The sequence below is a fragment of the Monodon monoceros genome, unplaced genomic scaffold, assembly GCF_005190385.1.
Source record: "Monodon monoceros isolate NGI ecotype Baffin Bay Population unplaced genomic scaffold, NGI_Narwhal_1 Super_Scaffold_7, whole genome shotgun sequence".
NCBI classification, from domain to species: domain Eukaryota; kingdom Metazoa; phylum Chordata; class Mammalia; order Artiodactyla; family Monodontidae; genus Monodon; species Monodon monoceros.
Window position 1 is genome coordinate 29,254,305 of NW_021703784.1, and position 17,474 is coordinate 29,271,778.

A 17,474-nucleotide genomic window follows, 5' to 3' on the forward strand; every position below is an offset into this window, starting at 1 on the left:
GTCTTTTTCCAGAAGCCAACCCTTATTTGACCATACCTAAAATCTCCATAGAAAGATTTAAGTGTATGTGTAACGTGGATTCAAATGACTTTTAAGACGTTTGTTTCTGAATCATGCAGGGTATTGACTAGATGCACAAAAGTTAGAATTATTTGCATCAAAGTTTCATATAATTATCTCAGATTGCTCTAGAGATTCATTGATTTCTCAAGAAATTGAGGGAGTGGTTTTGCTGAAGACTATTTTAAGAATTGCACTTTACCATTTCCCTGAGTTTATTAATTCCATAAATCACAGGTTGAAATTGTTGAAGTGGAAGTCTTAAATATCAGATTCAATAATGACTTTTTTTCCCCCATATAGCCATGGAATCAAATCACAAACTCAGAGCAAAGAAAATACTTTTTTTTTGGTTTTAAATGGAAGAACAAAACTGGCAATTAGCAAATGTAGGAGTTCCTAGGTTTAAGATAGTAATTTGAGGGAAAAAAAAAATTCCTAAAGAACTGAATTCTTGGAAGCAGAACTCTCCCCTATGGGGGGAATTTCATAAATCGAGAAACCTAAATTACAGTTATGGGCATACTGCTTACCAGTGTATGACAGCAGGAACTCAGTACCTCTCTAAATAAAGTTTTGAATAGATTATTTCTAAAGTCTTTCTACTAGTGTAATTCCTTAGCAGCTGTTTTTTTTTTAATTTTTATTTTTAATTCTGAGCTTATAGTCAAGTGAGAAATGTGACACTGTTTTGACCAGTTTATAAAAAAGAATCTGATATGCAGGTTTTATGTCATTTAGAATACCAAAATGATCATAAAATTACTTAACAAGTAAGATCAGAACGAAACTTTCTCAATCTGATAAAGGATATCTATGAAAAACCCTCAACTAACATCATATCTAATGGTCAGAATGCTTTTCCTCTAAGATATGGACAAGGCAAAGTCTATTCTTCCTATTCAGTATTTACTGGAGAAACTTGTCACACTTAAAAGGCAAGAAAAAAAAATTACATACAGATTGGAAAGGAGGAAGTAAAACTATCCTTATTTGTAGACAAGATAATTGTTTTCATAGAAAAACTCAGGAAGCTACAAAAAAGGTTATTAAAATGAGCAATTTAATTTAGAAAGGTTACAGAATAACAATATCATTTAAAATCACATCAGAAAAGATAAGTAAATTTAAAAAATCACAGAAATATATTCTAAAAGACCTAAACATTGATTCTCTATGCATAGTTCAGTAAACCCAATATTGATAATATTTCAATTCTCCCCCAATTGATCTCTAGTTTCAATGTAATCCCAATCAAAATTCCAGTAAGATTTTTTCATGTATGGAAATTGACAAACTGATTCTAAAATTTATATGGAAGGTCCTAAAATAGCCAAAATATACTGAAAAAGAAGAAAAAACGTAAAGAACTTTAAGATTATCTGATTTAAAGACTCACTAGAAAATCACAATAATCAAGACATGTTGTTTTAACATACCAGTAGACATACAGATCAATTGAACAGACCACAGTATATGTGGTCAACTAATTTTTTACAAAGGAGACAAAGTAATTCAATGGGGGAAACAATAAAGAACACTTACAACTCAATAGTAAGACAACCAATAACTGAATTTTTTTAAATGTGCAAAAGATTTGATCAGACACTTCACAAAAAGATATACAAATGACCAATAAGCATATTAAAAGTTGCTCAATATTACCAATCAGAAAAATATAAATTAAAACCATAATGAAATATCATTTTACATTCATTAGAATGGCTAATATTAATAATAAAGATGGGCAATACTAATATTTTGGGGGATGAAATTTTAATAAATCTCAGTAGCAGGATAATTCACATGAACACTAAAATTGTCTAAATATAAAATTAAAGCTAGTGATCTAAAAAGACAAAAAAAATCTTTAACATCCATTAAGTACTAGACAAAAACTAGATGTCACCACCAACTAGAAAACAATTAGATACTGAAGAAAGAAAGTAGGGATAAGACATTTCACTACAAATTCATGCCATCCATTCTCATTGAGCATTATCTGATGCTGAGCATTATGGTAGGTCTGATGAAGAGTGGAAAAGTGTGGGAAAATGTGATAGGATAAAGCTTCATCAGACCTGCCATAAAAACACTCAAGATTAACAGCTTCTTTGGGCCTTCATTTCCTTATGAAGGCTCCCATGGCATGTAAAACAAATAAATTTGTATGCTTTTCTCTTGTTAACTGTATTTTCTCATAAAGCCCCAGCTGAGAATCTAGAAGAGAAAAGAAAAGATTTTTTTCCTCCCCTACAGTATGATACATTCAATTGATTCTATACAACACATTACTTGAACTCTGGATAAAAATATTCTTTTCTCGAAGGTCATAAAATATGCTAATACCCAATTTTAATCCTCAATTGAGAATTTTTATTATTTCAATTTATCTCCACACTAACTTATTATTTATAACTTGTTAAAAAAATAGTGGTTGCCCTATGGTTTATACCCTACATCTTTAATTAATCAGTCAGCCTTCAAATATTATTATAATGTGCCACATGTTCTATAAGGACCTTAAACTGTATACTCCAAATTCCTTCCTCCTAATTTTTGTGCTATTGTTGTTCATTTTATTTTTACATACACTATAAATACACAAGAGATTGCAGCTATTTTTTGCTTTAGGCAGTTAGTTATCTTTCAAAGAAATTAAAATAAAAATTTAGTTTAACTCACTTTATTTCATTTCCAGAGCTCTTCATTTGTTAGTGTAGATTCAATATTGTCTGGTAACACAGCTCTTATGCCTAAAAAACTTCTTTTAACAATCTTGTAGAGTAAATCTGCTGGCAATAAATTCTGGTTTTATTTGTCTAAGAAAGACTTTATTTCTTTATTTTTGAAAGATATTTTGCTAGGCATGGAATTCAGGGTTGAAATTTTTTTCATTCAGCACTTTAAAGTTACCATTCCATTTTCTTCCGAGTTGAATGGCTTCTGAGGAGAAGGCAGCTCTAATCCTTACTTTTTTCCTTTGTATGTAGTATGTCTTTTCTCCCCCTCTGGCTGCCTTCAGTGTTTTAGTCTTTTGTTTTCAACAGTTTAAATATTTTATGCCTAGGTGGGTTTGTTTTTTCTTGGTGTGAGTGGGATGGGGATTTATCCAGCATGGTGTTCTTTGAACTTCATGGATTTGTGGATCCCAAGTACATAATTGTTACACTGTTTGATATTGTTCCACAATATTGGATGCTTTGTTCTATTTTTTTTTTTTTCACTCTTTTCTTCTCCTCTGTTTCAGTCTGGGGAACTTCTATTGATTTATCTTCAGTTTCAGTGATTCTCTCCTTGGCTGTTTCAAGTCTACTGATTAGCTTGTCAAAGATATTCTTCATCTCTGTTACTATACACTTTATTTCTAGCACTGTTATTCATTTTTATAGTTTCTATATCACAGCTGAAATTAACCATCTGATCTTGCATATTGTTTACCTTTTCCACCAGAGTCTTTAACATAAAAATCGTAATTATTTTAAATTGCCTGTTAGCTCCAACATCTGTGTCATATCTAAGTCTAGTTCTATTATTTTGTCTCTCAAGAGACAAAACTTTTAAGAGAGTGTGTTATCTTTTCTTGCTCTTTCATATGCACTATAGTGTTTTGTTAAGAGCTGACCATCTTGTGTGAATGGTAGAGACTAAGGTAGTGTTAATGCTTGGAAATGGGCATTTCTTTCCTTCTGTTAGGCCTTTAGTGTGGGGTCTGTGTTAATTAAGTCAGGGTTTGGGCTGGATTTGAGGGTAGTTGTTGCTAGAGTTACCCTTAGTACATCACAGGTTTCAAATTCTTCTGCAGATACCTTTTATTTAGGTTGGGCCTGGTTTGGCAGTGGGTTTTTATCCATGTCTCCTCCACCCTCATGTTTAGGTCTTCTCTTTTTTCTGCACCTCAAAGGGTCTATCTCTTGTGGCTCTTAGCAGTAAGTAATAGTATAGTAATTACTATAAGTAATAAGTATAAGTAAACGTGCTACTTATTTTTTTCCAACATTTTATTTTGAAATTTTCAAATATACAGAAAACTTGAAAAAATTATACAGTGAAGACCCATATACTCAACACTTAGATTTTACAATTAACATTTTACCGTATTTGCTTGTTACTTATTACTCAGTGTTTGCTAGCCCACTCTGGTGTTCTAATTAAGAATCAGTTTTAGGTAGACGCTGTATCCCTGGGTCTTAGAGAAGTGGGCTTCTCAGGGTCCCTTCCCCTGCCCCAGCTGTAGTTCTGGGCCTGGCAAAGATTCCTGCCCCTTCCCACAGGTACAGTGGATTTCTTCTGTTTGCTAATATGTCTCAGAGATGATCTGTCTGCACTTGATTATAACCCTTCTAGCAGTGTAATCACTGCTACTTATTACTTGATGGTGGAGAAGAAGAGATGGCAGCATTCTTGTTGTTCTGATTAGGCTTCAGTCTTAGGTAGATACTGCACCCACGGGTCTCAAGATTGTGGCCTTCTCATTGCTTCTGCTCCTCCAAACTGTGTAATTCAGGCATAGATTCCTTCCCCTAACAGAGGAGTAGAGAGTTTTTTTTTTTCTATTACTTTCTCCTAGCTGTATCAAGTTTTCTTCAGTACCCTAAGGGCAACAGTGGTTTTTATCCTTGTTCTTTTGTTTCTTTGTCTCTCCCCACAGATTAAGGCTTTTGCTCCATAAAGCAGATAGGGACAGAGTTTCATGCCTCTCCTCCTCCCAAACTGACATGATTCCCTTCCCTCAGGCCACCACCACAAAGGAAGTTTTCTAAGTACTCTCACCAGTTGGGGGTCCATGGGGAAAATGGCTTTAAGAGGGTGAGAACTCATCCTATATCTGTGATCTTCATTTTCTAGCAGCCTGAACTTGGCCTTGACCAATTCATTAGGCTTAATCCCTACCAGTGCCTGGCTGCATCTGCTCCAGGTGGACAAACGCTTGTGTCTTGTAACCACCTGCAGGCACCTGTCTCTCCTTAGATTTCAGTTAGTTGTTCCGCTAATTCATCTCTCTGATAGGTTCAAGAAAAGTCATGTACTTGGTTTGGCCTCTTCTGTTGTTGTAAGAGTAGAAACAATGCTCTTTTCATCTCTCTCTATCCCTGAGGTTAACTTATTATTTCCTTCTTTCACTCCAAGTATGGCCACAATCAAGAATAGATTTTTAATATTCCCATTTATCTAATCCAATGAAAAGAGCACCTTTTTGGTCTCAGCATCTGAATATTAATCCAGGGAAGAAATCTGAGTGACTTTGCTGGTGCACCTTCACCAAGGAGAAAAGAGTACTGTTTTCTGCTCAGTTTTGGTTCAAGTGGAGAAGGGATGTGAAAGAGATGAAGGAGAATGCCATTGTCATTAACAGTTCCATTAGAACCAAACAGAAAACTGAGACCTACTATTTCTTGAGTGCTATTTTAATTATTTCATATATCTGGGCAGACAAAAATCAATATATGTCCCCTACAGAAGATACTGCCTCATCTTGGTAACAAGGACACAAACTAATGATAACAGTTTTGGACTTAACTGATTAAAGAACATGATTTTAAATATTAAACTTAATTATGTTTAGCTTTCATTCTCTCAAACAAAAAACTTTTGTTTAACAAAACAAGCTGTAGGAACTGGAACTTTTTTTTTTTACTATAAAAAGTAAAATTTCTAACGTTCATAAATCTGAAATTGTAAGAGAGGTATAATTTCTGCTTTAAAGATTTCTTTAGTGGAGCCTCATTTAGCTTAATTTTAAAGTGCTCTCATATACTCAAACTGGCTTAATTGCACAAATTTTGTGCAAATATTTAAAAATATCATCTTTGTTTTTTAAAAATTTGTTTGTTTATTTTTGGCTGTGTTGGGTCTTCATTGCTGTGCGCGGGCTTTCTCTGGTTGCGGTGAGCAGTGGCTACTCTTCGTTGTGGTGTGTGGGCTTCTCACTGCAGTGGCTTCTCTTGTTGCGGAGCACAGGCTTTAGGCACACAGGCTCAGTAGTTGTGGCGTGTGGGCTTAGTTGCTCTGTGGCATGTGGGATCTTCCCGGACAGGGGCTCGAACCCATGTCCCCTGCATTGGTAGGTGGATTCTTAACCACTGCACCACCAGGGAAGCCCCCTAAAAAAATCTTCTAATTCATTCAAAAATTTTCTTCAGCAATTAAAAGTGAAAAGTGCATACATTCATTGAGATACAAATTCTCAGGATATGTACTTAAATAACTAGAATATATGCTTCTATTTTATCCTTTATATTGCAGGGGGACTTTTTCATAATCTTTTTCCCCCACTAGACTGAGTTCCTTCAGAACAGGGACTATTTTTATTTATCTCTACATTGCCAAAACCTATTTTATGACCAAGGTACACTGGAGGCAATTAATGTTGGATAGTTGAGCATATATAAAAGTAAAAAATATCAGAGGATCAATACAAACACTTCATGAAGAGGGTGAACTTTGGACAGGGTATTGAACAAAATATTTAAACAAGCAAAAAGTGGTGGCAAGGGCAGTTCCAACAGAAATGAGGTAAACAAAGGAACTTGGAAATGCATTTACCCAAAAAGCTAATAGAAATATTTTAAAGCATTTTGTTTACAAATCAACTGAAACAATATTTATGGTTGCTTTCAATGTAAAATACATCTTTAAAATCATAGTAATACTCAGTGGAAAGTACTAGGGTACAATCAGCAAACAGGTGTTCTCTACCCTGAAGTAACTCACAATCCTGTAACAGAATACAGGAAAAAAACATACTCCAGTCTCTTCCAACATTAATGTCTCCCTGAATCTTGTATTCACATTAAATTACCACATTTTTGCCTTTTCTTTTTAAGTTTTTTGGCTGAGACATAGGTTTTGGTCAGTGCTGAAGTTCTAAATTAATCACCTCTATTCATTTGCACCACTTTTTCACCCACTGCCCCACCCCCTGCCTCCCCAAACACTGAAATTTTATTTCCACCCTCCAACCTTCTACAGGAAGAGGTTCTAGAAAGTCTTGAAAACCTGGTCAAGGTCCATGACATTCTCAACTCTGATCAACATTTAGCACTTAGAACTCCTCCACTCCACTTAAAACCATTGCCATACACTCCCATCACCTTGGAACTCTCCTTTAAAATTCTTCTGATTGTCTTATTTTCTGACTGCAGTTTACTCTTGCTAACATCTTTCCAGCTCTAAACATATGTTAAATGTAGGTATTTCCCAGAGTTCTACCTTCAGGCACTCTTTCTTCCTGCTCTATCAATGTTCCCTAATAATCTCTCATTCCCATGGCTTCAACTCTAACAGATGTGTTGCTGTTTGTCAACCTCTTTTTAAATTAAATGTATGCCTGAATTCTCTCCTGTGTTTATTTAGTCAAAATTCCTACTAGACATTTTCAACTAGATATTACATGGACACCTCAAATAAATATTATTATTATTACAAATAATAAATATTATTCATTTACCCATCGAATTAACACATCAAGTTGATATCTTCCCCTCCCCACCATCAAAAATAAAACCCAAAGCGTCTTCCTTTTGACATTCACATTTTGACTAATGCAACAGCACCCATACAACATTAATGAGATGGTGGAAGAGGTGAAGGAAAAAGGGATAGTGTAATAGCTGATGTGGATGAAACATGTTATTGTGTATATATTGCAACAGATTAAAAAAAAAATTGGGAGCGACTGACAGCATCATGGCAGTGTGAGTCATTCCTTTTTTCTCTCCTTTTTGATTTACAACTAATTGGACATCCCTAACTGAAAAAAGCACCTATATACATCATACCAGGACACCTGAGAGATCTACACATATGTGCACCTGAAAGTGGGTGGACGCAGCAGAATGAGGGTAGTGGCTGTGGAGCTGGAGGAGACAGAGGCATGTCCAGCAGCAGGACAGTACAACCTTTCTGGCAGAGGAGGTGGAGAGTGAAGTCAGTGAGTGGGGGTGTGCCTAGCCACACATTCTGCAGGAGGAGGGATTCACTGCTCTCTCTGAGGAGGGAGTGCAGTGACAGGGGGCAGAGAAGGAAAAGGGAGGTAGGCAGACAAAGAGATCTGAAGGAAAGCCTTTCCTGCTGTCTGCCCCTGGATTCTGGCCCTAGGACTTCTAAGACCCTCCAACGTGAAGATCCCCCTCCTGGGCCACGGGCACACCCAATGCCCCTAGTGCTAAGTACACACCACCCCCAACTCTGTTGCCACGCTTTAAAAAATTTTTTGGCCAGGTTTTTGGTTTTTTTACACGTTCCTGTTTCCCCACCTTAGCAGCAGTGAGTCATCTCCAATAAGAAAAAACAAAAACTTGTGCTATAGCGCCACCTTCTGGAAAACAAAAAAAGGCTCCTAATTATCAACCTACTGAGTTGTTAGAACCAAAGTAAACAGTCTTGCCTAAATGAGACAGATGCTCACTACTTCAAATGTGATGGCAGAGGCACTTTTCATCAAACACTTTGAAAAATCACAGTAACACACTATCAAAAAGAGAGTGGCAATTTTCCAGCAACCAAACCCAAAGAAACGGAAGATTGCAATCTAACTGATAAAGAATTAAAATTAGCTGTTATAAGGTACAATAGACAGCTAACAGATAGTGGGAAGCAGCCGCACAGCACAGGGAGATCAGCTCAGTGCTTTGTGACCACCTAGAGGGGTGGGATAGGGAGGGTGGGAGGGAGGTAGACGCAAGAGGGAAGAGATATGGGGACATATGTATATGTATAACTGATTCACTTTGTTATAAAGCAGAAACTAACACACCATTGTAAAGCAATTATACTCCAATAAAGATGTTAAAGAAAATAGCTGTTATGAAGAAATTCAGTGAGCTACAGGAAAACCTAAAATGGCAATACAATGACTTTAGGAATAAAATTAATAAACAGAAGGAGTACTTTACCAAAGAGACTGAAATTCTAAAAAAGAACCAAACAATATTATGCCAGCACAAAAACGGACACTTTTTTTGTCTGTTTGTGCCACCAATGGAACAGAATAGAAAGCCCAGAATTAAATTCCACTATATACAGTCAACTAATATTTGACAAGGGAGCCAAGAATACCCAATGGGGAAAGAATAGCTCTTCAATAAATGGTGCCAGAAAAACTGGAGAAATACATGCAGAACAATGAAATTATGCCCCCATCTCATGTCACTCACAAAAATTAACTCAAAATGGATCAAAGGCTTAAACATGAGACCTGATACCATAAAACTCCTAGAGGAAAACACAGGGAAGAAGCAATGCCTTGGCAATGCTTTTTTGAATATGACACCAAAAGGACAAACAACAAAAGCAAAAACCAACAAATGTGACTACATCAAACTCAAAAGTTTCTGCACAGCAAAACAAACAATTAGCAAAATGAAAAGAAAACTTACAGAAGAGGAGAAAATTTTTGAAAATCATATATCAGATAAGGGTTTTTTTTTGAAGTTTTGAATTTTATTTTTTTATACAGCAGGTTCTTATTACTTATCCATTTTAGACATATTAACGTGTACATGTCAATTCCAATCTCCCAATTCATCACATCCCCCCACCCACCCCCCGCCACTTACCCCCCTTGGTGTCCATACGTTTGTTCTCTACATCTCTGTCTCAATTTCTGCTCTGCAAATCGGTTCATCTGTACCAATTTTCTAGGTTCCACATATATGCGTTAATATACGAAATTCATTTTTCTCGTTCTGACTTACTTCACTCTGTATGACAGTCTCTAGATCCATCCACGTCTCTACAAATGACCCAATTTCATTCCTTTTTATGGCTGAATAATATTCCGCTGTATATATGTACCACATCTTTTTAATCCATTCATCTGTCAATGGGCATTTAGGTTGCTTCCATGTCTTGCCTATTGTAAATAGTGCTTCAATGAACACTGGGGTGCATGTGTCTTTCTGAATTATGGTTTTGTCTGGGTATATGCCCAGTAGTGGGATTGCTGGGTCATATGGTAATTTTATTTTTAGTTTTATAAGGAACCTCCATACTGTTCTCCAGAGTGGCTCTATCAATTTACATTCCCACCAACAGTGCAAGATGGTTCCCTTTTTTCCACACCATTTCCAGCATTTGTTGTTTGTAGATTTTCTGATTATGTGCATTCTAACTGGTGTGAGGTAATACCTCATTGTACTTTTGATTTGCGTTTCTCTAATAATAAATAAAGCTGATGTTGAGCAGCTTTTCAAGTGCTTCTTGGCCATCTGTATGTCTTCTTTGGAGAAATGTCTATCTAATTAGATCTTCTGCCCATGTTTGGATTGGGCTGTTTGTTTTTTTAATATTGAGCTGCATGAGCTGTTTATATATTTTGGAGATTAATCCTCTGTATGTTGATTCATTTGCAAATATTTTCTCCCTTTCTGAAGATTGTCTTTTCATCTCGTTTGTAGTTTCCTTTGCTGTGCAAAAGCTTTTAAGTTTCATTAGGTTCCTTTGTTTAGTTTTGTTTTTATTTCCATTACCCTAGGAGTTGGATCAAAAAAGATCTTGCTGTGATTTATGTCAAAGAGTGTTCTTCCTATGTTTTCCTCTAAGAGTTTTATCGTGTCCAGTCTTATATTTAGGTCTCTAAATCATTTTGAGTTTATGTTTGTGTATGGTGTTAGGGAGTGTTCTAATTTCATTCTTTTACATGTAGCTGTCCAGTTTTCCCAGAACCACTTATAGAAGAGTCTGTCTTTTCTCCATTGTATATTCTTGCCTCCTTTGCCATAGATTAGTTGACCATAGGTGTGTGGGTTTATCTCTGGGCTTTCTATCCTGTTCCACTGATCTATATTTCTGTTTTTGTGCCAGTACCATATTTTCTTGATTACTGTAGCTTTGTAGTATAGTCTGAAGTCACAAGTCTGATTCCTCCAGCTCCATTTTTTTCCCTCAAGACCACTTTGGCTATTTGGGGTCTTTTCTGTCTCCATACAAATTTTAAGATTTTTTGTTCTAGTTCTGTAAAAAATGCCATTGGTAATTTGATAGGGATTGCATTGAATCGGTAGACTGCTTTGGGTAGTATAGTCACTTTCACAATATTGATTATTACAATCCAAGAACATGGTACATCTCTCCATCTGTTGGTATCATCTTTGATTTCTTTCATCAGTGTCTTATAGTTTTCTGCATACAGGTCTTTTGTCTCCTTAGCTAGGTTTATTCCTAGGTATTTTATTCTTTTTGTTGCACTGGTAAATGGGAGTGTTTCCTTAATTTCTCTTTCAGATTTTTCATCGTTAGTGTATAGGAATGCAAGAGATTTCTGTGCATTAACTTTGTATCCTGCTGCTTTACCAAATTCATTAATTAGCTGTAGTAGTTTTCTGGTAGTATATTTAGAATTCTCTATGTATAGTATCATGGCATCCTCAAACAGTGACAGGTTTACTTCTTCTTTTCTGATCTGGATTTCTTTTATTTCTTTTTCTTCTCTGATTGCTGTGGCTAAAACTTCCAAAACAGTGTTGAATAATAGTGGTGAGAGTGGGCAACCTTGTCTTGTTCCTGATCTTAGTGGAAATGGTTTCTTTTTAACCATTGAGAATGATGTTGGCTGTGGGTTTGTCGTATATGGCCTTTATAATGTTGAGGTAGGTTCCCTCTGTGCCCACTTTCTGTAGAGTTTTTATCACAAATGGGCGAATTTTGTCAAAAGATTTTTCTGCATCTATTGAGATGATCATATGGTTTTTATTCTTCAATTTGTTAATATGGTGTATCACACTGATTGACTTGTGTATTCTGAAGAATCCTTGTATCCCTAGGATAAATCCCATGTGATCATGCTGTATGATCCTTTTAATGTGTTGTTGGATTCTGTTTGCTAGTATTTTGCTGAGGATTTTTGCATCTATATTCATGAGTGATATTGGTCTGTAATTGTCTTTTTTTGTAGTATCTTTGTCTGGTTTTGGTATCAGGGTGATGTTCACCTCATAGAATGAGTTTGGGAGTGTTCCTTCCTCTGCAATATTTTGGAAGAGTTTGAGAAGGATGGGTGTTAGCTCTTCTCTAAATGTTTGATAGAATTCACCTGTGAAGCCACCTGGTCCTGGACTTTTGTTTGTTGTAAGATTTTCAATCACAGTTTCAATTTCATTACTTGTGATTGGTCTGTTCATATTTTCTATTTTCCCCTGGTTCAGTCTTGGAATGTTATACCTTTCTAAGCATTTGTCCATTTCCTCCATGTTGTCCATTTCGGGGCATAGAGTTGCTTGTATTAGTCTCTTAGGATGCTTTGTATTTCTTCGGTGTCTCTTGTAACTTCTCCTTTTTCATTTCTAATTTTATTGATTTGGGTCTTCTCCCTCTTTTTCTTGACGAGTCTGGCTAATGGTATATCAATTTTATTTATCTTCTCAAAGAACCAGTTTTTAGTTTTATTGATCTTTTTGCTATTGTTTTCTTTGTTTCCATTTCATTTATTTCTGCTGTGATCTCTATGACTGCCTTCCTTCTACTAACTTTGGGTTTTGTTTGTCCTTCTTTCTCTAGTTCCTTTAGGTGTAACATTAGATTGTTTATTTGAGATGTGTGTTGTTTCTTGAGGTAGGATTGTATTGCTATAATCTTCCCTCTTAGAACTGCTTTTGCTGCATCCCATAGGTTTTGGATCATTGTGTTTTCATTGGCATTTGTCTCTAGGTATTTTTTCATTTCCTCTTTGATTTCTTCAGTGATTTCTTGGTAATTTAGTAACGTATTGTTTAGCCTCCGTGTTTTTGTGTTTTTTACGTTTTTTTCCCTGTGATTTCTAATCTCATAGCATTGTGGTCAGAAAAGATGCTTGACATGATTTCAATTTTCTTAAATTTACTGAGGATTGATTTGTGACCCAAGATGTGATCTATCCTGGAGAATGTTCCATGTGCACTTGAGAAGAAAGTGTAATCTTCTGTTTTTGGATGGAATTTCTATAAATATCAATTGAATCTATCTGGTCTCTTGTGTCATTTAAAGCTTGTGTTTCCTTATTAATTTTCTGTTTGCATGATCTGTCCATTGGTGTAAGTGAGGTGTTAAAGTCCCCCACTATTATTGTGTTACTGTCAATTTCCTCTTTTATAGCTGTTAGCAGTTGCCTTATGTATTGAGGTGCTCCTATGTTGGGTGCATATATATTTATAATTGTTATATCTTCTTCTTGGATTGATCCCTTGATCATTATGTAATGTCCTTCCTTGTCTCTTGTAACATTCTTTATTCTAAAGTCTATTTTATCTGATATGAGTATTGCTACTCCAGCTTTCTTTTGATTTCCATTTGCAAGGAATATCTTTTTCCATCCCCTCACTTTCAGTCTGTATGTGTCCCTAGGTCTGAAGTGGGACTCTTGTAGACAGTATATATATGGGTCTTGTTTTTGTATCCATTCAGCAAGCCTGTGTCTTTTGGTTGGAGCATTTGATCCATTCACGTTTAAGGTAATTATTGATATGCATGTTCCTATTACCATTTTCTTAATTGTATTGGGTTTGTTTTTATAGGTCCTTTTCTTCTCTTGTGTTTCCCACTTAGAGAAGTTCCTTTAGCATTTGTTGTAGAGCTGGTTTGGTGGTACTGAATTCTCTTAGCTTTTGCTTGTCTGTAAAGCTTTTGATTTCTCCATCGAATCTGAATGAGATCCTTGCCAGGTAGAGTAATGTTGGTTGTAGGTTCTTCCCTTTCATCACTTTAAATATGCCATGTCACTCCCTTCTGGCTTGTAGAGTTTCTGCTGAGAAATCAGCTGTTAACCTTATGGGAGTTTCCTTGTATGTTATTTGTCATTTTTCCCTTGCTGTTTCAATAATTTTTCTTTGCCTGTAATTTTTGCCAATTTGATTAGTATGTGTCTTGGCATGTTTCTCCTTGCGTTTATCCTGTATGGGACTCTCTTCACTTCCAGGACTTAGGTGGCTATTCCTTTCCCATGTTAGGTAAGTTTTTGAGTATAATCTCTTCAAATATTTTCTTGGCTCCTTTCTATCTCCCTTCTCCTTCCATGGCCCCTATAATGCAAATGTTGTTGCATTTAATGTTGTCCCAGAGGTCTCTTAGGCTGTCTTCGTTTCTTTCCATTCTTTTTTCTTTATTCTGTTCTGCAGCAGTGAATTCCACCATTCTGTCTTCCCGGTCACTTATCCGTTCTTCTGCCTCAGTTATTCTGCTATTGATTTCTTCTAGTGTATTTTTCATTTCAGTTATTGTATTGTTCATATCTGTTTGTTTTTCTTTAATTCTTCTAGGTCTTTGTTAAACATTTCTTGCATTGTCTCGATCTTTGCCTGCATACTTTTTCCGAGACCCTAGATCATCTTTAGCCTCATTATTCTGAAATCTTTACCTGGAAGTTTGCCTATCTCCACTTCACTTAGTTGTTTTTCTAGGGTTTTATCTTGCTCCTTCATCTGGTACATAGCCCTCTGCCTTTTCTTCTTATCTATCTTTCTGTGAATGTGGTTTTTGTTCCACAGGCTGCAGGATTGTAGTTCTTCTTGCTTCTGCTGTCTGCCCTCTGGTGGATGAGGCTATCTAACCAGATAAGGGGTTAACATCCAAAATATATAAAGAGTCAGTCAACTTAATCACAAAAAAAATCCAATTAAAAAATGGGCAGAAGAACAAAAGAGACATTTCTCTGAAGAGTACATCAAAATGGCCAATAGATATGTGAAAAGATGCTAAACATCAGTAAACATCAGAGAAATGCAAATGCAAACCACAATGAGGTATCACCTCATACCTGTCATAATGGCTATCATCAAAAGACAAAAAATAACAAGTGTTGGCAAGGATGTCGAGAAAGGGGAACCTTCATGCACTGTTGGTGGGAGTGTGAATTGGTGCAGCCGCTACAGAAAACAGTATGGAATTTCCTCAAAAAATTAAAAATAGATCTATAATATGACCTAGAAATTCCACTTCTAGGTATACACCCAAAGGAAATGAAAACAGGATTTCAACAAGATATAAGCACTCCCATGATGATTGCTGCATTATTCCCAATAGCCAAGATATGAAAACAACCCAAGTGACCATTAATGAAGAATGGATAAAAAAGATGTAGAATATATACACTATGGAATATTATTTAGCCACGAGAAAGGAGGATATCCTTACATTTGTGACAACATAGATGGACCTTAAGCACATTATGCTATGTGAGATAAATCAAAGAAAGTCAAGTATTGAATCTAAAAAGTTAAACATGTAAAAAACAGAGAGTAAAATGATGTTTACCAGGGGATGGGGGTGGCAGAGATAAGAGTGATTGTGTTTAAGGGTACAAACTTAAAATAAGCAGTAATAAGCCATAAAGATCTAATGCACAGTATAATGAATATAAACAATAATACTGTACTATAAATACATAATGTGATAAATCAGCAAACAAACAAAAAGCTGACTCACAGCACTGAACATAAGTATCATTAACACTGCAGTAAACACCACTTGTGGTATCTGCCTAGTATGGATGCACTCAATTAATTTTAAAATGCCAAATCATCAAATACCTGCTTCAACATCAGTTCCACATCCCTGAACTTGTATATGATCAATAATATTTTTTTGAAATCTACTCAGTGTCATTCAGACTGCTTCATATCTGAACATTCACTTTCAAAGAAGGCCAAGCATTCTAAGTGTGGCTCCAAATGTGACTTGGAGTGAAAAGCTCTAAATATAGAAATTTTATCAGTTTATATATATAATTTATAATTATAATTTATAATTATATTAAATTTTTATATTTAAATATTAATATATAAATTAAATAAATAAATAAAAATAAATTAATATATAATTTAATATATTAAATATATTAATTAAATTTATAATTAAATTTCATAATTTATAATTATGAAAAAGAAATGTTGCAGTAACTGATGCACTCTGAAAGCTGTTTAAGTATAAAAATTAAAATAAAGAACTGTTAAACAGTTAAGTAAATTAACAGCAAAATAGACTGACATTTAAAATATAAATATTAAGAGAGTATGTATCACCAAAAACCTTTAAGGAAGAACATGTTACCCTCTTTTCATCTAATAAATATTTATAAAAATTTAAATACTAAGGCAAGAAAAAAATAGCAGAGATTAGATCATAGTAAAATAACTTTTAGAGAATTCTTTGGTATACTAACTAGAAAAAGTAAAAAGTAAAAATAAAGCCTGGGTTGTCTCAGGACTATCTGGGAAAATGAGATTGGAGTCTGTCTTCCTACAGTACTACTTTCCTAGAAACTACAGAGGTAAGACAAATGTAAAATGTTTGTCTGCCTAGTTTGCTATGAAACCCCTGATCCCTGGAATTCCACTTAGACTGATGAGCTTCACGTTAGCATAGCATGCAAGCCCTGTACCTATGTGACTAAAATGTAATAGAAGATTTGTGGGAAACTAAGGCTATGATTTAGCGCCATGACGGTCCTCTCAGTCTGGGCTCTTATCAATGGCAGCCATACATGGCCCAGGAGCAAAAGAAGGTACACATATAGGTGGTTGGTGGGCCTCTCCATAAGATGAAGATGCTCAGTATTCTGTATTTCTTGTCTTATATCCTTCCCAGAAGTCTCTAAGGCCATATCTATCCTAGGTTACTCTTTTCCCTTCAATAGACATTTGATCCAAGCTGGGCTAAAGGAGATTCTTTCAGAAGCTGAATGATACTGACATTAGAAGTTTTGAAAGCCATGTTAATAACAGGACTTTCAAGACAGACTCTTGAATTTCTTTTGATAAGATTCCCACAGTAAGTACTCTTCTTGAATTCTATGAAATAACTTTTTATTCTTTTAATGAACTTTTAATTGTTTTAACCTCTTTTGCTTAAGCATTGTTGTAAAATTATACACAAACACGTATACAACACAAACAAGTACACACAAAGGTACATATGCGATTCTTATATGTTATTGATGGGGTTATTGAAAAATAACTATCTCAGGTCAACAAAAAGCATGGAAGGAAAAGAACAGAGTGTAATCATATACGTTATGAAGCTAAGGGACACGTAGGAGTTTCATTCCTTCATGGGAGTATCTGACTTAACACTTTGCATGAGAAAGGGAAAAGGAATTAGCGTCTTCAGCTAGCATAGACAAAGAGGTTGTTAAGATCTTATTTGTTCCAGGAAACATTTATACTTATTTACACATTATGCAAATGGGCATATATTTATATACTCAAACATCTCTTTTACAAAGATGTGAGAATGAACATTAAAATTCCACAATGAACAGTTTAGTGAATAATAGGAGAGAAAAAATTTAGTGAATAATAAGAGAGAAAACATTACCAATTTTATAAATGTTGGCTAAAATAGCAAAAAGTACAAAACAGTACAGCTAAATAAGGTAAAGTAATCTAGCTAGGATGCCTGTAAATTACCAAAAGTAAACTTTTTTTTTTTTTCAAAAGTAAACT

At 35.2% G+C, this 17,474-nt stretch overlaps 1 protein-coding gene across 1 annotated transcript in view; it reads right to left on the minus strand.

The window, feature by feature from the left end:
• Window positions 1-17,474, minus strand: part of DYNC2H1 (dynein cytoplasmic 2 heavy chain 1) — a 364,114-nt gene that overhangs the window by 96,666 nt on the left and 249,974 nt on the right. The window lies entirely within an intron of this gene.